Raw genomic sequence first — 26,157 nt, 5'->3', positions numbered from 1 at the left:
TGTGTTCACCAGACACTTAAACCATGGCTTTGTCTTTTGTTCACCACCACTTGAGTCCTAGATGTACTTTTTACTCACCCTTGCCCACCAGTTTTAGTCCCTTTTTTCATTTTCCAACATCTGCCGCTTTATGTTTATGCTTTTTTCTTTTTTTTTTTTGAGGTATTTCTTTTTTACATAAGGAGAATTATCGGAACTTCAATGCCCTTTATTTTTCAAAGTTTTAATTTTGTACCGATGGCATGCATTCAGGTCACCTTCCACTTGTTTTTTTAAAATTTAATTACAAAATTGAGATACCAATATCATTTTGATTCATGTGTTGTCACTAGGATTTAGCGCGGTCGATAGGGGGGCGCGATGACTATGTGAAATGAAATAGCGTTGTGCATATATATCTCTATCAGAAAAAATGTTGATTATTTTTTCTTGCAGCATTAGACCAGCAGCATTGACTCTGTGGTGTTGATGAGGCTCATGTCCATCATAACTGTCATGAGGGTCGTCATCTTCCTCATTCTCATTGGAAATAGGTGAATTGCATCTGATGTCAGTGTTGTGCAAATACAACACATGAAGGTCCCACCTGTCCTAAATTGGCACTTAAAGTGGTCTTTCTAGCACAGGGAATGCCCGCTAAAATGGTTTACATGTACGGATGAGTCACACATTATACTGCTGCTGTCTGGGGTCACTGGCTGACTTGTAGGGTAATCAGCCAAGGTCTCAGACTGATCACTGACCACAGAGAACACGCACGAGTGAGGCACTCTGCCTCCAAGGAAGCACTACTCAGTGCACAGAACTACAGCGGGTATCACGCACCATCAATTTACTTTCCCAGAAATATCGAAGCTTGCCTTGATAAAGACCCTTGAGTGGTCGAAACACGTGTCGGCACCCTCAGTGACAATAAAGACCTAATGGCACAATTTTATACCTTTGGGCTCCTTTTTCTACAAATTGTAATCTAACAATTCATAAGAACTTTCAATACATTTCTCTTACAAACTGTGTATGAAGCGCCAATACCGTGGGAATCCAACACCATCTCTCCAAGGTCTGATTAGGTATCGAGAGTTACCTGTCACAAGGAAGGATGGGGGTGAGTTCATTGTTTGATTTGGAAGTCAGTGCTTTTGCTGCCATTTTCTGCATTTCTGCAAGGGCCTACATTTAAGGCGTTCTGGGCCTACTCTGTGAAAGTGTACACGTGTTTCTGGAGTCCTTGAAAATCTGCTGATATGTATTTGTTCATCGGGCAGCAGGCCTTGCCATCACTTTACTGCCCTTGTGACCATAGGACCAGTTAGTGTGCTTAAGGGCTTCAGTGGAGTGCCCATACGATATGACAGGTAGTATGTCAAAATATGTTCACAAGGGCATATGCATTAGTCTTTCAAGGATGGGTACTGCAGGGCACGGTTCCTTCACCTGTGTGCACTCATAACAAGCTGTGTGCACAGGGATGTTTGCCTGGTGTTGTCAATGTCCCTTCCTGATGGGCCAGCGATTGCTTTCAGACAGGATCAGAGTCGTGTGATGGAGATAGGAATCTTGCACACACATGGGAGAACAGGAGGTCCGTGTCAAAGGTCATTTACATGCTGGGGCTGTGCTACCAGTGCCTGTTATGAAGGATCTGCTCTTGTGTCCTGTGTAGTGCAATGGTACAGTCCAAACGACCCAATATGTTGGGGATCTCAGCAACAGCATAACACCCATATTGAATGCCATTGGCGGCAGCAGGGGGAGCAGGAAAGGGGATGTGGAGGCACTTTGGGTATTCCCTGGTAGAGGATGCAGCAAAAGCAGGACTGGGCAATGCCAGGGGCACTGGCACACTGTACGAGACTGTGCCACAGCCACAGAAGTGGAGAGTAGTGAGAAGTTTCATCAGGGAGAATGGGTGGTATGTTGTCCCTGCTGGGTTCAAGGTCATTATATGTGGCGAATATAGAGAGCATGTGCTGGTGATAGGTGGTTGAAGAGGACGCTGCTGCTGGTCCAAAAGGGCAACACAAAGAATGCAATCCATTTGCCTCATGGCAAACAAAAAGGTGTGCAGCTCCATCATCCACAGTGCTGCATTTTACAAGAAGTCGCCCTTTTCTGCTGTGTATGCTCTCCCCACTGCGTAATCATTGGACTGGCCCATACTGTGCGACCCCCCGACACCCCTGCGTGCACCTGCTCTGAAAGGGTGCTTTTTTCATGAGTAGTTTGGTGTGTTAAAACATCAATAAATGGCCATCATCATTTAACCAGCTGGATCTTCTGGCATAAAAGGCAGGCTGTGATATCGCCTGTGCACACACTTCCTCCGTTGAAAACGGCACATGTGTTTTTCGAAGCAATACGCAGGCAAAAGATCAGGTCTGCAGTTTTTTTTCTGTGTGGCCTAATATCATGCAGAGCGGATAAACCATGTCTGCACGTGGTTTCATGCATGGAATGCATGCCGCCGAGTCCACCACAATGACCACCTACATGTTCAGTTGTGCATGTGCACATTTGCCGCCTCATTCTGGCATGTGCACGACGCCGTGCTTTACTCACGGAAGTTTGCTAACAGCTCAAACCCTTTTTTTAATCTGAATTAGTCCCACCCATCTACCACATTTCCCATGTCGCAAGGCTTACTGGAAGAGAAGGCGGCGTGGCTGTGATTGCTAAGGCAGGGCTTCTGATAGTGGAAATCTCGTGTGTAAAGAAGATTGTGGATTCTGTGCAACTGGTGGGAGTTGAGGTTTTCCCTCACTCCTGGCAATGCAGTGTTCTCGGCTGAGCAAGAAAGCAAAAGCTATAACCGTTTCCAAAGAGAAAACCAACACCAACAGATTGTGAAAGTGAACTACATTTTTTAAATAAAAGATGGTGATTATATCATTAAGCAAATTGCGAATGTAATAACCTTTTCCGCAAAAAACATAAAAATAATTAAGCGCTATTTATTGCTTGGAGCTGCATGCAATACAGGTTCGTATGCGCCTTGAAGCCAGACTCATGGGTCTGAGTGAAGCGAGAGCACATAATGAGGGCAAAGGGATCATAAGATCCCGTAGTGTTTGATGGCTCTAGAGCAAATAACACTATTACAACCGAGCTGTGCCGCCGGCCGGATGCTATATGGAGCCTGTCGTCATGTGCTAAAAAAGGAAACCAAATAAAAGATGGCCACTGAGCAACAGACGCTCTGGCGGGCGAACGCGCCAGGGAAGCTGGCATGGCGGGCGCCGCCCCTTAGTGGGGGCGGTCCAGCCGCCCTCCCCCCCTCCAGGGACGATTGGTCAGGGGGGCGGGAGGGAGAGAGGCACACGGAGCCCGCCCCCCCTGAAGCGCGCGAAACCAGAGGGGCGGGAAACCGAGGAGAAGCCAGCCCATAAAGGCACAGGCCTGTGTGAACAATCGCACATTCTCCCTCGGTTTCCCGCCTTACTGGAGCTCCGTTTCGTTTCGTTCGATCGTCTTCGGGGAGCGTGAGGAAGGTACGCGCTTTGTGTATGCTGGAGGTCGGTGAGGAGATTCCGGGAGGTGCTGGTGGCGTTCCCGCTTCGTCTACAGGAGGAAGGTGCTCGCATTGTTACTAGAGGTCGCGGAGGAGATCGCGGGAGGTTCCTGTGGCAGCAGTGGTCGGTTCCGGAAGGGACGTATCGAGGTGGGTACAAGGGAGGGCCTAGGCTTGTGTATGTGGGGGGTGGGAAGACAGAACTTCGTGGTGGGGGGGCACGATGAGGGGGAGAGGGGCAGTGCGAGACGGGGGAATGACTGTTGAGATGGTCGGGTCGCGGTGGGGGGGGAGGCGCATGTGTTGTGCCGGTCGGGAGCTTGTTCCTGGGCTCAAGGTCGGTTCGCAGGGCCGCGTCGCAGGGCCCGTCTAGTGGATGTCTCTACAAGAGTGTTTGTGGATGTGGGGTGCTTTTGGGTGGCTCTTTGATTGGGGACTTGCATCGCAGCTGGGAGGGCGTTGAGCGGAGCGGTGGACGGAGCTTTGTGGCGTTTTCGGCCGGGGGGGTGTGCAGGCTTTCGTGGGCATCGTGCAGTGATTTGGGGGTGGGCCTGCGGTGGTGGGGAGTTCCTTGGGGGTGTCGGTGGTTGAGTGTTGGAGCCGTTTCGCCCGCATGCGGTGGGGCGGGCTTCCCCTCATTCGGGGGGCCTTGATGGTGGTCTGGGAGACGGAGTGACGACACCAGGACATAGTGTGCATGCGCATGCGTTCGCCCGCCAATAACAGAATTTTGGGGTCCTTTTGGTGCAGAATAATAGAGTTGTGAAATAATGTCACTGAAAAGAGCCCTTCTCTCCTAAATAAAGGGGGAGGAGGTTCCAAACTGGCAAATTACTTTTTATGTTGGGGTGTTGGAGACGATATCGACCCAGTGGGAGGCCGTTTTGGTAGAGGGGGTTTAAAGGGATTTTGTTTCAAAAGCAAGTGTGAGCCCTTCTTTTTGTATTCAATTTGTTAGTGTCCAATACTCGCAAAACAGCACTGCACACATAGAATACACATGCATATAGTAATGGCTGAACAAAAATGTGTAAGCATTAAAGTGTCAGCAACGGGAGTGCATTTGCTGGTAGGCAGTCTCGCGGTGGGGAGTCATAATGTCGAAAAAAAATGTCGACAGACAAAAATGTCGACAAAATAATGTCGAAAAAAAAATGTCGACTTTCGTTTTTTTTAATTATATATTTATTTTAGGGGTTCGGGAGTAAAAAAAAAGGGAAAAATAAAAAAAATTTTAAAAAAAAGGGGGGCTGGGGGGGAACCCCCCCATTTCGAAAAAAAAATGCATTGAAAAAAAAAGTCGACATTTTTTTTTTCGACATTTTTTTTTTCGACATTTTTGTTGTCGACATTATGACTATAAACCCAGTCTCGCATCATTGTCACCGATTGGTGGCGTCGCCTTGGTTTCTCAGGCTGCTGTCGGTGTCCTGTGGGTGGGGGGGGGCCCGCCTGTTGCGTGTGGGCGGGCGTCCTTGGGGGGCCCCCCGCCGTGGCGGGCCTGCCCCTGCGGGGTAATTTTGTATCCGGGTCGCTGTGCGGTGTTCGTGGGGGCCGGCAGGCCCTTCCGGTCGGGGAGCGCTGTGGGGTTCCGTTTGTTGCGCTGTTTGGTGCTCTTTTGGTTGTAGTGCGGGTCCTTGGTCGTGTGTGTTGCCAGAAGGTACTTTTGACGACCAGATTGGAAAAATGAACATGGCATTGGGTTCATTAAAGCCACTGTGTCACTGCGCCTGGACATGCATGATAAGGAAACATGATAAGCCCACGGTGTACCACAGAATTGTTCAGGAGACTGCCTGCTGGCGAGTGTATCCCTGTCTCTGCCGGAGGGGCGTATGTACATTATGTATTATTGCAATTTCAACGATGGTAGTCACCAGTTCTTTGAGTGTAAGACAGCCAACACAACTCTGCTGCTTTTCAGTCACCCATGTCTTCCTCGCTAAATTGTTTTATTTTCCACAACCACTTCCGCGTGTATCATTGTATACCCCTTTCACGCTCTGTGATCCATTACCTCTTTCCTGCTTCCATATATCGCGGTGTATGTATGTACGTGTATATTTATGTTTATATATATGTATAGGTATGTATGCGTATATATATATATATATATCTGTCGAGCTCTGTAGTCCTATCTCCACATTTCTATAGGTCCCTGTCCATCCTAACTTGTGATAACTGCAATCCAGTCTAAACCTTTGCGCTCTACTTTATGCTGAACTAATATTGACATTGGGAGTTTATTTTGTGTGTACAAAAGCGAGTTGAATCAGAGAGACCTCGCTTTTATGCACACGTTTCAGGGCTACAAGGGTATTACAATCCCCAGCAGGATTGTAGTCCTTGAACGCTATCCCCCTTGCTGCATTCTGTGCATGGAGGCGCAAGGAGGGTCTCATAGATAAGCGAGTCAGCCAAATTTACGCGCAAAGGCGCAGCCAAAACTAGTGGGGGAGAATGACTTCAGCCCACTGGACCCTTACAACTAAATCACAACTCCTCAATTAAACCTGGCACACAGCGCTCTGGTCTCACGAGGTTTAGCGATGGTGAGACCACCCTCTTTCCAACAATGCAATGCAATACTTTGTCAGGTGGGCACTGATACCGTGTGGGCATTGTGCAATAAGGAACAGAATGGGGGGGCAGAGACCGACAGATCGTGTGATGGGTGCTAAAGGGTCAAAAGGGGGTAACTATTACATGAATGGCGGCAAGGGACATGCAGGACACAGGGTGGCACAGCTAAAACATGTTTTATGTACTCCACAGTGACCCAAACATTTGTTTTACATAGGTCAACATGTCGGTACATGCAAGCGCAGTCAACACCGGGCTGGAGGTGGTAGAGCTCGTGCTATCTGAAGACGGCCAGACATTGGAGGATGCGGCCGGACCATCAAACACGGGGCGAGGAATGGACGCACAATCTTGGGCTGAATTTCTAGCCCTCACTGAGGTCTTGGGGTGGCAGGCGGCCATGGCAAGGATGGGGGGCCCGACAATCACCAACATAGTCGCCATCCCGGGAAGCAACCCAGAGGGGGGCAAAACCGTGCCGGAAAACAAGGATTCGACAAGTGGAGAAGGGGCGGGGGGCCACGAGAACTCACCTGCAGGTGGTCAGGAGGGCCCCCCCCCCCCCCCGGAAGCGTACGGCGAAAACAAGTGGGGGCCCACATGTAAAAAAGACAAAAAGGGACTTGGAGGAAGAACTGGCAGCTTTAAAAGCGAAGTTGGGGGCGACACCGGCACCACCCGCAACCACGCCAAATGTGCCAACGCCGGCACAGCGGCCCGCCCCGCCGCCTAAGACCCAACCGAAAGGGATAACACCGCCAGACCGGGGGGCCGGGTCGGTACCAAGCAGTGTGCCTGTAGGGAGTGAGGGTGAGTCGGAATTTATCCAAAAAATCGTAAGGGCAGTGTTGGCAGAGCAAGGGGCACTGGCCGCATCAGCCTCCATAGCAAACAAGGCACCTGGGACAGCCACCACGGGAGCAAGCAAGGTCTGGCAGGGGGGGGAAGACGGGGTAATAAGCAGCACCCCAGCAACTAGCGTCACTTCCAGCACCGGGGTAGAGGGCACAAATACCAAATTACCGCCAGCAAAAGGGGGCAATTACTCAGCATGGCTTCTGCCCGAGTGGGTGAAACAAGAAATTTGGGAGGGCAAGTTCATTGACATATTATCTCTCTTGGAGCACGAAACAAAGGGCAATGACACACTGCGGGGAACAGGAGGGAGGGAATTAGCGAAGGCCAGGAAAAGAGTGAGGCCGGCAGAAACCCTAGAAAATTGGCTCGCAGCATTTAAGATATTGTCCCAGACACTTAATCAGAAGGACCCAGACCTGGGTCCACACTTGATGGCATACAGGGCATGTGTTATACATGAATATAATCAACAGGGTGGGAATGAATGGTTTTTGAGAGACCAGCGATTTCGTTTACGAATGGAACATGATCCCAAACTAAAATGGAATCATAAGTCAGTCGAGGACTGGCTGGAGTCTTCCAGTGGGACAATAGAGCAAGCGGATGGGACAATCATGTTGGCGGGAGGGCGCATCAATCCCTGGGCAGAGGTAGGGGGTGGACGCTCGGCAGTGGGGGCAGGGTTAAACAGCGCAAGTACGGCCCCCAGACCGGTGGCACCAAGAGAGGGGAGGTTGGAAATGACAGCATGGGCCAATAACATGGGGCCGCAACCAGTCCGGGGTAATACAGGCACAGTACAACCGGTCCTCCCGGAAGCAATATCAAGGCCAACTGGGGCGGGCCGAACGAACACCGGGAGCGGGAGGACACTGGCTTACTGTAGATTTTACAATGAGGGGGTATGCAACTGGGGAGCGACTTGCAAATTCAGACATGCTTGCTCCGCGTGTGGGACCCACGGTCACCCAGCACGGGGGTGCAGGGTAAGGCCAGCGGCAAGCGATCAACAAAAATGAGCGCTGGGAAGGGCTTCAATGGGGAACATCTGGGACAATGGTCAATTGATGTCATTTATGCGATCGTTGCGTGTCAAAACAAACACTGTATACTAAAATAAATAATTTTCTTTTAAGGTGCCTCGACAATGGGTTCATCAAGAGAAGAGGGGGCAAGGGCACTCACGGCACCAGGAGCAGGCACAAGAGTCAGCGATGGTAATGATGGGGGCAGGGGAATAAAAGGGGGGGAGCATAGGGGGCCGGGTAATGGCCTGAATAGCAAGGGGTTTTCCCCCATCAATGTTGATAGCTTGCTCACATGGCTAGGACAGTACCCGGCTTCCTTAGGGAGGGACACATTAGCCCAGGGGTTCGTGGAGGTGTTCCGCATCCCTTACCAAGGACGCATTGGGGCCAGAACAGCGAATAACTCAGTCTATTTTAGAGTGGGCTGATGTGGCCAGGGCAAAGATTAACAAAGAAATTGAATTAGGAAGGATAGCAGGACCTTACCAGGGTCCCCCATTGAGTAACCTCATCATCTCCCCTTTGGGGATGGTACCGAAGAAGGAACCCGGGAAGTTTCGCCGAATACATAACTTGTCGCACCCCAAAGGAGGCTCAGTGAATGACGGATTAGACATAGAGGCTTGCTCAGTAACTTATGCATCGTTCGACCAGGCCATAAGCTTAGCACGGGCAGCGGGAAAAGGGGCGCTCTTGGCGAAGGTGGACATAGAAGCAGCATTTAGGTTGCTCCCGGTTCACCCGGACAGCTTCTTCCTCCTAGGCTTCCAGTTCGAGGGTCAGGTGTACGTAGATAAATGCATGCCAATGGGGTGCAGCATATCTTGCGCATATTTTGAAGCATTTAGTTCCTTCCTCGAATGGGCACTCAATAAAAAGGAGGGTAGGGGGGGAAAACGCATTATTTGGATGATTTTCTGTTCATAGGAAGAGGGGGCACGAATATTTGCGCAGCACTTCTCGATAATTTCTTGGTATTAACGGAGGAGTTGGGAGTACCTCTGGCGGGGGACAAAACGCAGGGACCCTGCACCAAGTTAACCTACCTAGGCATAGAAATAGACACAGTTGAAGGGACATGCAGATTCCCGGTAGAGAAAATAGAGGAATTCATTAGTGACATAGATAGGGCATTACAAGGGGAGAAGGCAACCATAAAAAACATACAATCGTTGGTGGGCAAGTTCAACTTTGCCGCCAGGGTGATACCGGCCGGAAGAGTTTTTGCAAGACGTCTGGCAGCGGCGACAGGAAGGCACGGAAAAGGGTGGCATAAGGTACGCCTTGAGGCGGGCGTGAGGGAAGACCTCAAGGTATGGCGCGCCTTTCTAAGGGAATTTAATGGGGTATGCATATGGCAGTCCCCTTGGATGGCATGCGCACAGTTACAGCTATTCACCGACGCGACAGGTAGGGTGGGATTCGGGGCAATATTAGGAAAGGAATGGTGCCGGGCCGACTGGCCTAAGGCATGGGTGAGGAAGGGGATGTGCAAAAACATCACCATGGTGGAACTATTCCCAGTGGTGGCAGCAATGCACATTTGGTCGCGCGAGCTGTGTAACAAACGATTAGTGGTGTGGTCGGACAATTTGGCAGTGGTACAGGCGGTGAACGCGCATTCAGCAAAATGCCCGGCAACGTTGTGCCTATTACGCCATATGGTTCGCAAATGCCTGGGGGATGAATGCAGCCGTCAAAGCGCGGCACGTACCTGGGGTGGATAATACAGCGGCTGATGCACTTTCTCGTTCACAGATGATACGATTCAGGAAAGCGCACAGCCAAGCACAGCCCATCATGACTCAGTTCGACAAGGAACTATGGCAGCTAGTGAGTTGGGTCAAGGAATGAGGAAGCTCGCTTCCAGAGCTTAAGCGGGGAGCACCTGGAATCGATACAAGGCTAATTACGATACATTTTTGTTGCACACCAAACATTTGGGGGGTGACAACATGGCCAATAGGGTGGTCTGTTTTGTGCTTTGGGCAAAGGGGATGGGAAAATCAAGATCATGGCTGGCGGGACACCTGAGCGCAGTGGCATTTCATAGCCAGCTGGCAGGCAAGCAAGACCCAACGAAAGGTTTTCTGGTGAGAGCTGCAATAAAAGGGTGGAACGGGGCGGGATGGGCATGGCAACAACCCTTTCAACTCTAGTGAGGAAACCCATTGATTTTGAATTATTACAGAAGATCATGACGGCAACAACAAGGGTGTGTTACTCGCAATATGAAAGCATTATGTTCAAAGCATGCTTCGCATTGGCCTTTTTTGGGGCCCTACGGATTAGTGAGTTAGTGGCCAAAGCCAAGAACGACCAGAGTTTCAGAGCCTTACTATGGGGAGATGTACGCCAGATTGGGGGGGGGGGATATCAGTCAACATCAGGATATCAAAAACAGACCAGAAGGCCAAGGGAAGCGAGCTGGTGTTGGCCAGATTGGGACAGGAGGCATTTTGTCCGGTTGAGAGCACGACAGCATATTTTGCAATCAGGGGGGGCGAGCCGGGGTATTTGTTCCGACACAAGGACGGAACCCCACTCACCCAGTTTCAATTCAGGCGAGTCTTAGAGGGGGCCTTGGCAAGTTCAAGTGTGGATCCGGGGCAATATTCAACTCACTCATTCCGCATAGGCGCAGCGACAACAGCGAGCAGGGAAGGGCTGGGGGAGGACAGGGTCAAAAGGATAGGGAGATGGACATCTGACAAATACAAATTGTATGTGCGCTAACAGAGCGATGCGTTGGCATCCAGGGGGGAGGAGGGGTAGGGCAGCACATGGGACAAGGGGGCACTAACTGGACCATACAAGCTAATACAAACAATCATGTCTCCACAGAAGCCAACAGGGTATGGGTCGTGGGCCACTCCTTCGTGGCCCGGTCAGCGGACAGAGCACGGATGGCGTTTTGGGATGGGAACTTGGGACTACGGAATACGCAGATTAGTTGGATCACCAAAGGTGGTTTGAAAGGCACGTCCGTATGGGCGACATTGGAAGAGGCGGTGCAGCAACACCCTTCACCCGACATTATCTTGTTACATATAGGGGGAAATGATTTGGTGACTAAAGGAAGGAAGGATTTGTCAGAACTTTTAAGAAACTTACTAAATAGGATAGGGAGGACTTTCAGGGGGTGCGAGGTGATGTGGTCCGAGATAATTGCAAAACAGGAGTGGAGGGGTGCGTTACGCCATGGGGCCATAGAGGAAGCAAGGAGGAAAACGAACAATCGTATGGGGAGGTTCCTAAAAAGCAGGGGGATGGTATGGATTCGGCATCCCCTCATCACTCTAAAAGTACCCGGGTATTTCGAGAAGGACAGGACCCACCTGTCCGAGGTGGGCACAGCCATGATGTCCTTAGAATGGAGGACAGCACTAAGGAACGCGGGATGTGCGTGAGGGGGCACGGATCAGGAAGGGGGGGAGGAAAGGCGGAGGTATCATCCACAATGCCATGGAACCAAGAAAGGGAGTGCCCTGTGCAAGCGAGCTGGGGGGGGGGGAACTCTCCACCGCCGGCAGCCAGCAGAGAGTCTTGGAGGAGTCACAGGTCAATCCCTGAACAAAGCACTGACAGACCCATAGGGGAATGATCAGCCAATAGATTAGATGTACGGCGCCCCAAGAGCAATAGGCCCCGGGTAAAAGGGGAGGGATGTAGGGGACTTGGGAGCCAATTCCAAGACCAAAATTGCGGGGGGGGGCGAACAACAAACTCAAACAAGGGCAGCAAGAGAAGCCGGTTGGGGGGGGGAACAAGAGGAGAATACGGGGGGTTATGCAACGGGGACAAAAAATTACAGCAAGGGGAAGTCTTCACGAAGGGGGGCGGCATGAGGGGGGGGGAGTTGGTGGGGGGATTCAAGAAAGGGAAGAATATCGGGGGGGAAAGGGAGCCCAGACAGGGAGGGCCAGAAAGGACAGGAAAAAGGGGGCCTGGCGGGGCGCAGCAAAGGGTGGACCGGGGGAATGGGGGAGCCAGTTGGGAAAGGAAGGAAGAAGGAGGGACAGGGTATCCGGAAGAGATATGACCCCGGCAGGGGGGGCACCGGGTAAGGCTTCACCCGGGGGGGCCTTGGGAGAGAGGGAACAGGGAAGTTCTTGGGGGCTCAGGAAGACGGAAGGGAGACCTGGGGGTTGCATGGCTTAGATAGGACTGGGATTCCAGTACCAGCCGCAACTGGGGGATGTAGGGGGGACAGAGTAGAGTTAGAAAAGAAAAGGTTAGATGGACGTCGCAATGCGACGACCAACTAGGCAGGCAGAAAGTGGTGGCCGGCATCGGAGGGCGGTGTCGGCCCAAACTACGGATATGTAATATGTGTAATGTTGGGGCACTTGTGGTAGTGCCGGTATAGGAACCTGAACATTAGCGAGGCACCGCGTGGCTGCCGGTTTGAGCTAGACCCAGACCAGGACACGGGGGAAGTGTCAGGGGAGGAGCGGGGGGGTCGGGTATTCCCAGCAAAAGACCTAGAGGAAAAGTGGGCCTAGGGAAACACGGGGTGGAAATCAAATCACAAACGGCCAGGGTAGAGAGAGGTTACTAGCCAGGGCCAGACTCAATCTGAGGCGTCCACCGGACGAGGACGATGAGGGAGGGAGGGGGGGGCAAGGAATCCCTAGGTAGCCGCACATTGAGTAGTATATCAGTGGCAGTGAATTACGGATCGTCTGTAAGATAACTCCAAGACTTTATGCAAAATAAAGCTGCTGAGGCATTCTAATCTTCAAATCTTAAACAAAGTGTCGGTGTCATTATTTGCTTCAACATGTAAAGTATGACCTATGCCGGGAGGTGGGGGGGGTGAAGACGGAGGGGGGTGCGAGGGGTCTGGATAAGGAGGGGGGGAGGACAAGGCACTGGGTTGCCCACGCTAAGTGGCCTATGTGTAGATGCAGAGGTCAAAGTGGGCGGGAACTACAGGGTACACGTTCCCTTACTTTTCAGGGCAACCCATCATCATTCCCTTACTTTATGGGACCCAGAATACCTTCCAGGACAGCAACTTTTAAAAAAAACCTTTTTGTTGTTAAACATCCATCCCTATGGGGGAACCGAACCTGAGCCCTCTTGATGTCAAGCCAGTTTAACATTGCTCTGTGCTATCTTTCAAGTGCTGGAACGGGATTCTTTATTTCAACACACTGTTTGGGATGTACAACCAGTTCCCAAACAGCCAAAAAGCTCAGCTTGATGGTGATCTGGATCTGCGATTTAGGCTCAGACTTGTATGTTGAAAACGGGAAGGGTGTGTCTTTAGCTGGCCATTTTCTTTATGAAGTGTGAACAGTGGGTGTTGAAGGGGAGGCTGCATGAAGGGTTCCATGTCATTTCGCCGAACCCGTTTTTTCTGACGGGTGTATTGCCGTGGGAGTTATGCCGAAAAACTTAATCGAAATGTTTTTGTAATTATTTTTCGGTGGGTTCCCCTCTAAATTCCCCATAATTTAATTCGTTTTTTTATCTACCTTCCCCACCCTTTACTTCCCCCGCACCAATAAATGTCTGGAATTTTCAGCAAAACTCCTGCGGTGAACACCTGTCGTCAAAACGGGTGTCTGCAAAAGGACGCAATACCACTTGAAGGTTAATGCTGAGTGGGACCATGACACACCAATGGTGGTAATTTAAATCCATTTTCTTTCATTGTGTTTTCTTCAGTTTTAGTAGATGTCGCAGTGTTCAGTGGGGGAAAGGAAGGAGCCAGGAACGGGGTTTGAATGGGGGGGGGTGGGTTTGGTGGACTGACGGTGAGTTAAGGCGAGCGGGCAGAAAACGGACGGGACTGGGAACATAGTTCCACTACTTTTTAGTTACACTTCGACCACTGCGTATATGCGTCTCTTTGTTCCTGAGCAAAACTGGGGAGGTACTGAGGTGAAGCTTGACTGGGGGGTGGGACGAGAGACAGCTGGAGGGAAGTGGAACAGCCGGAAGAGGCAGGTGAGTTGAGGTTAGTCTGGGGCAGGCAGGGCCATGAGCAGAAATGGATTCCTGTGCACCAACAAAAACATTGCAGTGCTGCCGTACTGGCGAACAATGCCTGGAAGCGTGCCTTCCTGATTGGCCCATAGGGATTCCATGTTCATAATCATACTCTGGGTGCTTATTTGAAATAAATAGTTTCGGCAACAGCCACCCACCAGCGGGACAATTATCAAAACGTCCCACGTGTGCAGACAAAAAACGAAGCAAATTAATTAAGCACCAGTTGTGCTGCTTAGATAATATGGAATAGCGGAAAAAGGGCACCCCTCTGTTTTGTTTAAAAAATATTTTCACTAGGGCATAAATGAAGCAGACTGTTTAATTTACTATGTGTGAAGCATAGCATGAAAAGAAATGCAGAAAACACATTTCCTTTTATGTTATGCAGCCGAGTAAATAAAAACAGTCTGATTCATTTTTGCCCTATTGCAAAGGTTGTCAAATAATATGGACTGTGACAATAAATACCAAAAATGTAACGGACCTACCTAGGAACGAGCTAGCTTATCATAATTTCTATATAATGAGAGCTGCAGTGAAAAAGACCTTCTGTGACCCAGGCCCAAGGCTCACTCATAGACAAAGGGTTTGGTCTCATGCAGTTGCGCTCACAACACAGTGGGGCTCATTCAGAGCCTGCCGGTCCAGAAACAAGCTTACCGGCACAGTAAAACTCTGCGGTCGGGGGCCGGCCCCCGCAAGGGTCAGACCTGCCGGGTGGAACTGCAACCGCTATTAACGGTGCCGGTGCTTCCGTGGTCCCCACTCCCATAGAGTCTTATGGGACTCTATGGGAATGGGGATTTGCAATTTACCAGCACCTGACTTTCCAGGCCATCAGGGTTGTAATTCCTCAGTGTTAGAGAGAAGTTAGGCGCCGGTAATTCATTTCAGGTCCGGCAGCAACCCACTGGTATCACTGGCACGGTTACTGCTGGACCTGTAATGAGGCCCAGTATATAAAAATGCAGAATTTTAACCTGCTGTTCCTCACTAGATAGTTTGAATGCATATTGTCAAACATTGCTCAATTCATCTTATTTTAGCTTACAAATAGCTTCCCTTTCTTATGTGGTGCCTCCATCAGGTCCTGTAAAATATACTGAGGCCTGCCATACCCCAACAAGTTTCAGTCCTCTATGCTACTAATGGACTGCCTGAGGGTTAAAACTCTGCACAGTCTCTAGTGGCAGTGTGAAATTCACTGAAACAGGCATTGTGCTGTCCACCATAAGGTAGTGAAATCCCACTCATCACTGCTCCCTTTTTCAGGTTCCTGCTAGTGGTCTTAGTGGGCAGAGGGGGAGAGATAAGAATAACTCAGCCTACCTCTATACACATTTCTATTTGACTCTCCTCTTACACGAGAATGTCACCACTGTTTATGGAGGGTTCCTGGATACCAACCATAATGCATTGCTTTAAACCGCTCACTGGGGGCCGGTGGGTGGTTCTACCCCTGGATCACCTACAGTCCCTGGAGAGAACAACACACAAGTAGCAGGGTCTTTGGCCCAGGTAGATGGATTTCGTGGATTGGAAACCTCATGAAGAAGAAAAGAGTACACAAGAACTTTGACTGTGGGAGACTGCAAAGAGCCCCCTCCACACCACAAAGGAGGTCAAAGACCTGATTTTATTAGAACCTGTCGGCAGCCTGCAACAATGTCGATCTTGAATGATTCTAACACGCCTACCTCATCGGTTTTGGAGGAACAGCTGTAGATTGGATATTTTATTTTCTAACCATCCATTTTCAATCTGTATCCCACCTTTTTCCTCACAGTGGAAATCTTGACTATGGGGTGTTTCACATGGGCCAGTCGTATCCCCTCTGTTATTCAACATCTGTTATTCTGTTGGCAAATTAATAGAGTCCTTTCAGTCGGATTTTGATGTTAGCCGAAGAGCTCAGATTGTTTTTACACTGGGATGCTTCAAAGGTCAAACTTCAAATAGACTTCATTCCTGTCTTGTGGCTAGAGACATTTGGATGTTTGGGCATCGCCTGAAGTTAAAATGGACCTAAAAATGGGACCCTAATATATCATTAGCATCCGGATCCTTTAAAATCGTCATTGCTTCCTTGTTTACGAGTATGACCATCTTCAGCTGAAACGGTTAAAAACCGAGGGCATTAATGTATTCATCCTTGGATTTCTGTACCAATATAATGCAAGAGTGCGCACATAGTTTTATCATCTTAGCTGTCTATGCAGGATGCTTCCATTCTTGAGACACTCAGCAAGAGTTTTTCGCAGTAAATAGTCTAGTCTGCATTTATCTGGTTTATTATAACTCTGTACCACTGGGTATTCCTAAAAAGCACATTTGGTACAGCATGACCCAGATGGATCTTGGGTCTCTCTTCTTGAGAGTATTAATTGGCAGCCACAAAATGGCCTAATTGGCTGACTATAGAGAACTGGATCAAATTAAAAATCCCTTCGAATCGTCGTCGTCGTCAAACATTTAACTGCAAAACGTCCAGCGTTTTTTGCCAAAATTATTGTGGCTAGAATCCCACGAGCTCTTTGCGTTCCTATGCAACACATTTCTTGGTGGTTCCAGCAGCCCTTCGTGTCCATCGTGGAGGCAGAGCCTTTACGGTTTGTGCTTCATCCCTATGAACCAATTTACCGTTAAAACCTGGAGCTTCTCTGAATATGCAAACTTTGAGGAAAGTAAGGAAAACATGGTTATTCTCCTTTTGGTGATAGAGTTGGTAAGTTTGCTTTCCATCACACGTTTGGGAATCTTTTCAGTGCCGGGATACCAGCAATCGAAGGGAGAAGCATTCCACCACTGCCCCTGCGACTCTGTCTGGATCTTACAAGAAAGTGGTTAGTACTGAAAGTCTGTGCACTGCCCAATATAAGTACATGCCGTTGAAACGCCCGATAGATTTGTGTGATGAGTTTATTCAGATGATCAGCCGACACGTGTTTCGACCTTCCGTTTGTTCTCAAGGCTGAATGTATCTAACAAATATTAAACGCACATTTGTATAAGGATAGCATGTTGTGGGAACAAAATTTCTGAAATGTATACCCCATGGAATTACAAAATTGATATCAATATCACAAACAATAAGACAAAATTATGTTGGCAGTGTTAAATTGTCACATAACAGGATCCCACCATTGATAGGGGCATAGGGAGAAATGCACAAGAGAAATACATTTTAGCTGTTGTCCTTAACAAACATCATGGTTCATGTTAAGTTAATATGCATGTAAACTATTTAAGTTGATAATTAAAATCCATTATGATTTATAATTATATTGTAGCGTGTTCACATTATTATCATGCAACAAATTGGAAAGATTGCGTGTGGACGGCACCCTAACAACCTGTGCACGCTATATATAGTGGCTGAGTGCTACATATCCATGCAATCGTGCATAGTATTTCCCATATTAAGTGTGCTAAAATGCATCCGTGCTGAAAACCATAAGGAACCCCAATAGTGAATTGGACAAAATAAAGTAACAGGAGTGGTTCCCCACCTTACCTCCATAATGCTGTGAGGTAAGTCTGCCAATAAAGACAAACGAGAGTTGCTTATATGGTGCATGTTAACTGCTTTCCATTGTGAAGTGTATTGGCTGATTACTAATCACTTACCTAAATGGTGCGCTCTTCAAACTTGTTCTATTTCCGATTGCTAATAGGTGGGCCTCATTACAATACCAGTGGTAGCCATGCCGGTATAATTTTTTTCCGGCGCCCAGGAATTGGCAATTACCAGGTCATTACGGCTCCGCCGGAACCGGCATGCTCTGCTCACGGGTGCCGGTATGCCCGCCAGGTCAGACCTGGCGGGCGGGAAGGCATCCGCAATCAGAGCTCCTAGGTTGCTGGTCCGGTAACAACGGTACCGGCAAGCTCACCGGTACCATTGTTACCGGACCGGTAAACTCATAATGAGGCCCAATGACTCTATAGATGGATAAATATCTTATTGAAAATAATATAGTGACAGTCAGTTATTACCGTGTAGGTTGCGCTTTAACAACTGACAGCATTCCAACAGTCCTTTATATGCAGTAATAAGGGGCCAAATATGTCAATATGCTTTTAAAAAATGAGTGTCACGGATCAGTTATTCCATTTGCCTGTGCTCTGCCAACCAACTATGGCAGTCAAGTGCATACGGCCATTTCGAGCCTTCATTAATACTCCTTCATGTGTTCGTTTTTATTACGATTTCCTGATTGAATGCAAGCCGCATGAGAAATGCTCATTATTGCTGAAAATGCTCTCGTGATGGGTGAGTCCCTACAACGATGAGCACTTGCCTTAGTAACATTCCTGGGCGCCGCTGCTAGGCTAGCATGCCGGCGCCATTACTGAAAGGATTTAAGTAGACGTAACGTCCTACGTGCATTAAAAACAAAACATACGTGTGCTGTCGCCAAGGATGATGCACTGCGTTGGAAACATTAAGTAATCACAATTCCTTAAATATGCAATTCGTTACTGGATGATGTACATAAGCCATTTAGCATGTATGCTCTTGTTTAAATAATGCGGAGACATTCAGGCTTCTCGCATTATGTGAATCGCGCCTCCTGAGGCTTAACGCCTTCAATGCCGCAAATGCGCAAATAGAAGCTAATGTAGATGCATAACAGTGGGTAAACCATCAGGAATGATGGGGCACGGTGATGTGGCCCCTAATTGATCCCTGTTACTAATAGTAATAATTGATTACCATGTCAAGAATAATCATTGCGAAGCAGTATCAATACCCTGCCTAAATCATTTTTTTATTAATTTTTGTATTAAAGTGCCCAACTAATAATATTTGCTAAGTGAGTAAATATTAAACTTGGTTACTAATAACCCTCCAATTTACAGTTTATTTTAGATGGTGGCGAGCTTTGAACAATTACCGGAAAAGCTAGTAAGTGACCGCGTTATACGTTTGTTCCAAAATCAAAAGGTCATCCACCATAAACATACCATTCTTAAATGGTCATCATTTGCATAACGCTGCTCCGTATTCAGTCTAAGTGAGATGTACTTGTAAATGTATTTCATAACAGTAAGTGGTACCTTGTAGAGCATATGAGATGACAAATCTTTATCCAGCCACTATAAACTGGACGGTTGATCACGTGCCATCCATCACTACACATAGTTCAATATCACAAATGCTTTATAAAAACACATTCATCTCATGGTCCGCATTAAGACCTTCAGTGACGCAGCGTAGAGGGCAAATGCATTTTGATCCCATCCTCCGTAGTTGCAAAGTAAGGTTGCCTCCTCTCTGCCCTGTTTTAGCTTGCATCTGGCCCATACATTTCATCCAGGCTTGGATGGCCCTTCATGGGCTTTGCCTCAATGATAGGAAAACGGAGCTACTCATCCTTGGATCGCACTCCAAATTGGCCAAACTTGACCCAGCCTACAAATCATTCACCATAGACGGCAACATCATTAAAGTATCGAACGCAGCAAAAACTCTAGGCATTTATCTCGACGCAACTCTATCCCTCCCTTAACCACCTTCTTGTAACCACGCGCCCAGATGCCTCAGGGCAAGGTTGCGCTCTACAAATAAAATAAATACAAATACAAATATCACTCTTATTGCCCATCTGATGGTATTGCTGCCATTGGACAGCAAGAGGTAACCTATTATCCTGACTACTAAGATTAGAAACATTTTCTCTAATTCTCACTCTGAGTTTTCTAATTGTGCTTCCCACATAGATCATATGACATACACAAATGATGGCATATACGATGTGCGTGCTGCGACAATTAATGAAATCTTTAATTTTGATCGTAATGCCATTTTTGGCTTTGAACTCTCAACAGTCAGCATGTGCAAACTTACACTTGTTGCATGGCCCACATTTGTGGAATACAGTGATTTTAGTGAGCCAATCACTCCCTTGTGTCCGTACGGTGTTCAATAAAGATGGCCAGAGCTTGTTTTTAATATTTGGTGATTGGGTAAATATAAATTCCTAGAAAAGGACAGATATCCGGGTCCATTAGTAACATTTTCCAATGTTTTTGTACAATTTTAGATAAAGTATTGGTGTCCTTGGAGTACTGTGTGATGATGCGTATGTTTTTAGGAGCTGATTTGTCTTTAACATTGGATTGTAGCATCAAAACCCTTGCTTTGGGTAGAATTTCCGATGCGATTCATGAATAGTATCATCTGTGTACCCTCGTTCCTTAAATCTCTCAATAATACACTACATTCTTCAATGAAACACGTATCCTCACTGCAGTTGTGGTATGCTCTATAAAACTCGCCAGCGGGTACATTGCTGATAGTGGACTTTCAATGACAACTCCCAGTAAACAGGGTCGAATTGACCTCCGTGGGTTTTAGAAAAGTTGTAGTTTCTAATTTGCCTTGACTGATATAGATGTGTAAGTCCAGAAAGTTTATGCTGAAATCCTCACTATGACCCTTAAGCGCTATGCCAAACATGGTATTGGTCAAATACTGAGTGTAACGATCAAACTCTTCAGATGACCCATGCCATATAACTAGTACATCATCAATATACTGTTTTCACATGACCACACTTTGTATGTTCTCATTATTTGTCAGGGCATGTGTTTGTTTATACTCCGCCAAAGAAAGATCCTCCAGGGACGGTGCATACTTGGCCCCCATAGACACTCCTTGTGTTGAGCATAATACTCATCAAGAAACAAAAAGACATTATTATCAAGTGGAAATTTAAGAAAGACCAATAGCATTTCCACATGAGATCTATACGATGCAGAGATATCACGATGGGTATCATCAATCGTTTTGATTGCTAAGTGATGATTAATCGATGTGTATAGAGCCATTAATCCAATGTAGCCAAACGATATCCTTCTAGCCATTGAATCGAACCTGTGTGCTGTCTCTAAGGTAAGATGGTAACAATAAAAGAAGTGTGTTTATGGTGTTAGCAATATATTTGGAGAAGCCTTCAGTTGCACACCCAATACCGCTCATATTGGGATGTACCTCAGGAAGTGTTATACATGGTTTATGTATCTTTGGCAAGAAGTACTTTGTTGGGATAATTGGGTCAGTTACAACCAAATAGCTTCTCGCATCATCAGTTAACAGTCCCTTAAAATGCCAATATTGGATCATTGCTTTAAGATCATGGACAATTTCAGCAGTGGGATTATGCGACAATATTTTATAGCATCCATGTGTATTCAAATGTAGTTGAGCCATGTCGATATAATCCGGTCTGTTCAACACAACCATGTGTTATGGTTTTTGGCACAGATGCATTTTACCGCACTTAATATGGGCAATATTATGCACAATTGCATGGATAAGTAGACTCAGCCACTAGATATAGCTGGCACAGGTTGTTAGGGTGCTGTCCACACTAGGGGTGTCACGGTATTAGTTTTATGACGGTACGATAACCTTCTTGCCAAATGACGGTATATCATGGTTATCGCGGTATAGCAGGTGGAGTTAACTAATCTTAACAAATATTTTCTAAAAGGTCATAAATTGTCAGATTTATCATCACAAACAAAACCAGGCACCCAGGGCCAGAATTGGGCTTTTCAACATACTTTCCACTGAAATGCCACCCCTTGCTTCCACCAAACACACGTGTGAGGAGGAGGAGGGGATTGTGGGGGGAGCCCTGCTGCGACTGGCAAAGCAAACTGAATAGCTTTTCTTAAGTGGTCATTTAGGCTTTTAGCTCCCCCATTGGCTACTGGTGAAGATGAACATGTTGCCATCTTGATAACCTGCATGCCACAGATCAATGGAGGCTGATGGTAGTATACGCTTGTGCGCATACGCACACATGCTCTCTTTACTTTACAGCCTTTAGTTTACTTGCGGGCCAAAAGGTGTTCAGTAATCACGGACATGTTAACCTTTGGTATGGCAGCAGGGAATACCCACAGAGCTGAGTGAATTTCGCATTGTGACTTATTATATGTAAATTCAATGATGGAACCAGGGAAATCCCCCATTGTCATATGTTTAGCAAACAATAGCCATTATAAATATAAGCCGCCATCCCAAAGTAAACCCTTTTCCTTCTTGGCACTGTATTTATTCTTCCTATTGCTAACATATAGATTTTATGTCAGGCATGTGTGGTTTATGGAATGGCATTAAAAACTGCTCCAACTGAAACTACTTGGCAGACGGCACATCCAACAGTGCAAGACCAAGACTGTGCAGCACTAGCTTACTGCAGCCTTTCCAAATCAGATTGAAAAGCACACTTAACGGTATAAACGGTATACCGGTATAAACAATGTGACGGTTATTATTGTTCAATTAAGTGGTTCACGGTATCTTTAACGGTATACCGTTATACCGTTACATCCCTAGTCCACACATAATTTTTCCAATTTGTTGCATGATAATAATATGAACACACTACAATATAATTATAATCATAATGGATTTTAATTAGCAACTTGAATAGTTTACATGCATATTAACTTACCATGAACCATGATGTTTGTCAAGGACACGAGCTAAGATGTATTTCTCTTGTGCATTTCTGCTTATGGCCCCTATCAAGGGCGGGATCCTGGTATGTGACAATTTAACATTGCCTACATAATTTTGTCTTATTGTTTGGGATATTGATATCAATGTTGTAATTCCATGGGGGACAGAATTCACAAATTGTGTTCCCACAACATGCTATTATTATAATACAAAGGGGCGTTTTAATTTTTGTTAAATACATTCATCCTTGAGAACTATCGCAGGGTCGAAACACGTGTCGGCTGATCATCTGAACAAACTCATCACACAAATCTATCGGACGTTTCAACTGCATTTACTTATATTGGGAAGTGTGTGGACTTGCAGTACTAACCACTTTCTTGTAACTGTATTACTTGGGGCAGTTGGGGTCTTACCACCTAGTACTGCTCCGCAGCCAGCCTTTTCTTGAGATTTAAGGGCACCAGTGCTCCCTAACATACGGGTTCACCCCGCCAAGTTTCTAATTTCTGTCTGGATCTTAGGCATTGGCTTCCAGGAGGTGGGACAAGAACATCTGCAGCTGTCAGTAAGTACATTTCAAATATATGTGACCCCCCACCCGTCCCCTACCATAGAACAGTGTGCATTTGAACGTATGCCACATGGAGTGCCATGTATCAGTCATTCCCAAAAAAAGCACGAAGCTAAAAGTGCCTGTCACACCCAAAAAATGTCGCAGTTTGGGACATGTGCCAAAAAAAAAATAATGGTATGGGAAGCTACAAGTCACAGCATGCACTGTGAAATATTCATTGAATGCATGCCTGCCCGTCTGCCATGCCCCTGTCCACCATCCTCACCAAACAACCTGTCACCCTCGGTGTACAAAGCATATTGCCCATATTTCAAACTCACATGACAAAAATCCCAGATTCAGCGGTGGATATTGATAACACGCAGGCAGCAAAGTCATATACCGTTAGCATGTACATTATAGAGCCAGTCGCATTCACTACATGGCATATCCCTTCTTGTACAGTGCCAGCAATATGTCACATATCTATCACATGTGTCGCTGCAGCATCTTCATGTTTTATCTTAATAGTCATCTTCAGATCATATTCATAACACACCTCTTCCTAGGATTCATCCATAGTAGGTCATGATGTCAGCACATGCTTAAACATTGGTATTGAAACAATTCATTACTAGCAACAACTGGCCTAGGCCATTTAAACCCTAAGTCTTGGTTTGCGCATAGCTCACATGAATATTTCCTGTGATATGACGAAGGCTGGGTGAATGATTTCTCTTTGAGTTAGTGATGCTATCTCATTACCCAGGTCACCGTTCCATTAGAACTTTACAATCTACAAAGCTTCCACTTCATCGCACAATTAAATCTCCTGAATAGCCTTAGGCACTGGCTTACCCCGTGTTTTACTACTGACCAAAATAAATAACAAAACTCCTTCTGTCACACTCTCAGGTATCAGGAGATTACATCTACTATCTACGATACTTATCAGATCATAAAAACTCATGGCTATTTTCTACAACAGTACTGACTGCGAAGGATGACGTTACTCATTCACCTGCCTTCTGGAAACCTGGCAAAGTTAGTTTAAAAGTCAAAGTACATTTTGCAAAAAGGGCCCCAACTACAGTGTTTGATTCATTTGTGAGATTCACGAATTCCCCATGTATTTGTATTATTGTACATGCATGTTCTTACATTTGGTGGGTTTAACATTTTATCTTTCTTGGTTACATGCAAGCTATGTATCCATTTCTAGACCAACAGGAACACTAAATTAACATATCCCATCCATAGTTAACTACCCTTTGATACCTATGAAATTGCAAATTGACGCCCAACTCGCTGCCACCCCCAGTTAGCCATACGGTGCACGCAACATAAACCCTTGGTAATCACTGGGACATTTCCTGACCACCCCAACATTGGTCATGCAGGGTCTCCTGTTGTGGACCTTTAGGGAGAATGTGATGATAGAGGAACCTTTTTGGCAACGATCATCAGAGATTACAGTAGTCTCAAATTCTTCCCATCTGGCATGGGTAGCTCACATGAACAATCTCACAGTCAGCGGTCGTTGGTTGCCATTGGAATCCAGACTGCATATTAACCTTCTAGAACTGAGAGCAATCAGACCAGCGCTGATGGCCTTTTTGCTATCCGTACAGGGAAAGAATGTCCTGATAATGATGGACAACACAGTGGCCATGCATTACCTCAACAAAGGACGAGGTGTAGGGTCCCTACCACAGTGCAGGGAGGCAATGCAGCTCTGGTTGCGGCCTCTTCAACCCAGAATTTCTCTATTGTCTGTTCATCTAGCCTGAGAAGAGAACATTACAGAGGATGCTCTGAGCAGGCAGAGCACAATCTCCCGTGAGTTAGTCCTTCTGGAGATCTTCACCCTTTAGGGGACACCTCAAGTGGATCTGTTCATGTCCAGTATCAACACAAAATGCAACCTCTTCTTCTCCAGGGAATTTCCTCAGAGAGGAGCTATGGGGGACGCATTCATAGTGGACTGAGAATTTCCACTTCTGTTCACCTTTACACCAGTCGCCATCATTCCTCATGTGATCAGGAGGTTGAGGAAGCTAGGGAAATCCATGATCCTGATCGTTCTGGATTGGGCCAGGAGGACGTGGTACCCGGACCTTCTGTATATGCACATCTGCCCTCCAGTTCATCTTCCTCAGAGAGCAAACCTGCTTTCACAAGAGGGATGCCATCTTCTCCACCCAGAAATCTAAAGTCTGAATCTTCACGCCAAGTTTCTGAGGGGTTAAGATACAAAAACTGGGATCTCCTAGAAGACATTCTGGATGAAGAGAGGTTACATTGACTAGAACCTAGAAGAGCGTTAAGCTTCTACGTAAGCAGACTAGCTATCGTCAGACAAGACAACCAATTTTTTGTTGGTTATTCTGGACATAAATTTTGTGGATCACAGAATGCTGTTCCTTGGCTGTTTAGGATGTTCCAGATAATCTAAGAGCAGATTCTGCCACGGGGGTGGCTGCCACTGCAGCACTACGGAGAGAAGGACTGGTGCAGGAGATTTTCAACTCTGCAACTTGGTCTTCGTTTCACACCTTCTCAAAGCATTACTGCCTAGATTCCTTGTCAGTTCAGGATGCTAAGTTTGGAAAGGGTTTTCTACACAGCACTAATAAATGACAACTTTCTGTAGTACCACCTCTATTAACAAACTGCTATGGGAGTCTATCAAAGATGAGGAATCTGTGGGCGGGCACAATCCATTTGAAGAACAAATGACTTACCCCTGGTAATGTTCTTCCAGGTGGATGTTTCTCCCATGTATTGCTCATCGCCCTCCCAGCCTACACCGCTGACCGTAGGTGAATTTTGCTGTATGACACCTTCCTCTCTTTCAACGCCTAGGGGTTTCTTTGTACACTCAAGGCGGCTGTGCAAAAAGAGGAGAAAAACTTCAACTGAAGCAAAAGGCGCAGAGCCTGCTAATGATACATGCTATTTATACCAGCATCGACGTCAAGCTGCCGAGGGACCTGCAGTCGACGACGCACAGCACCCTCTGCTGTTGAAAATGTTCTGAAGCTCCAAGCAGAATATCGGGTATATCAAAGATGAGGAATCTAAGGGAGGAACATCTACCATAAAGAACATTACGAGGGTTAAGTAATTGGTTCTTCTATAA

Source organism: Ambystoma mexicanum, chromosome 7q, assembly GCF_040938575.1.
Source record: "Ambystoma mexicanum isolate Mex_15411 chromosome 7q, UKY_AmexF1_1, whole genome shotgun sequence".
NCBI lineage: Eukaryota > Metazoa > Chordata > Amphibia > Caudata > Ambystomatidae > Ambystoma > Ambystoma mexicanum.
The sequence above is the reverse complement of the archived record's forward strand: the minus strand, read 5'-3'. Positions refer to the sequence as shown.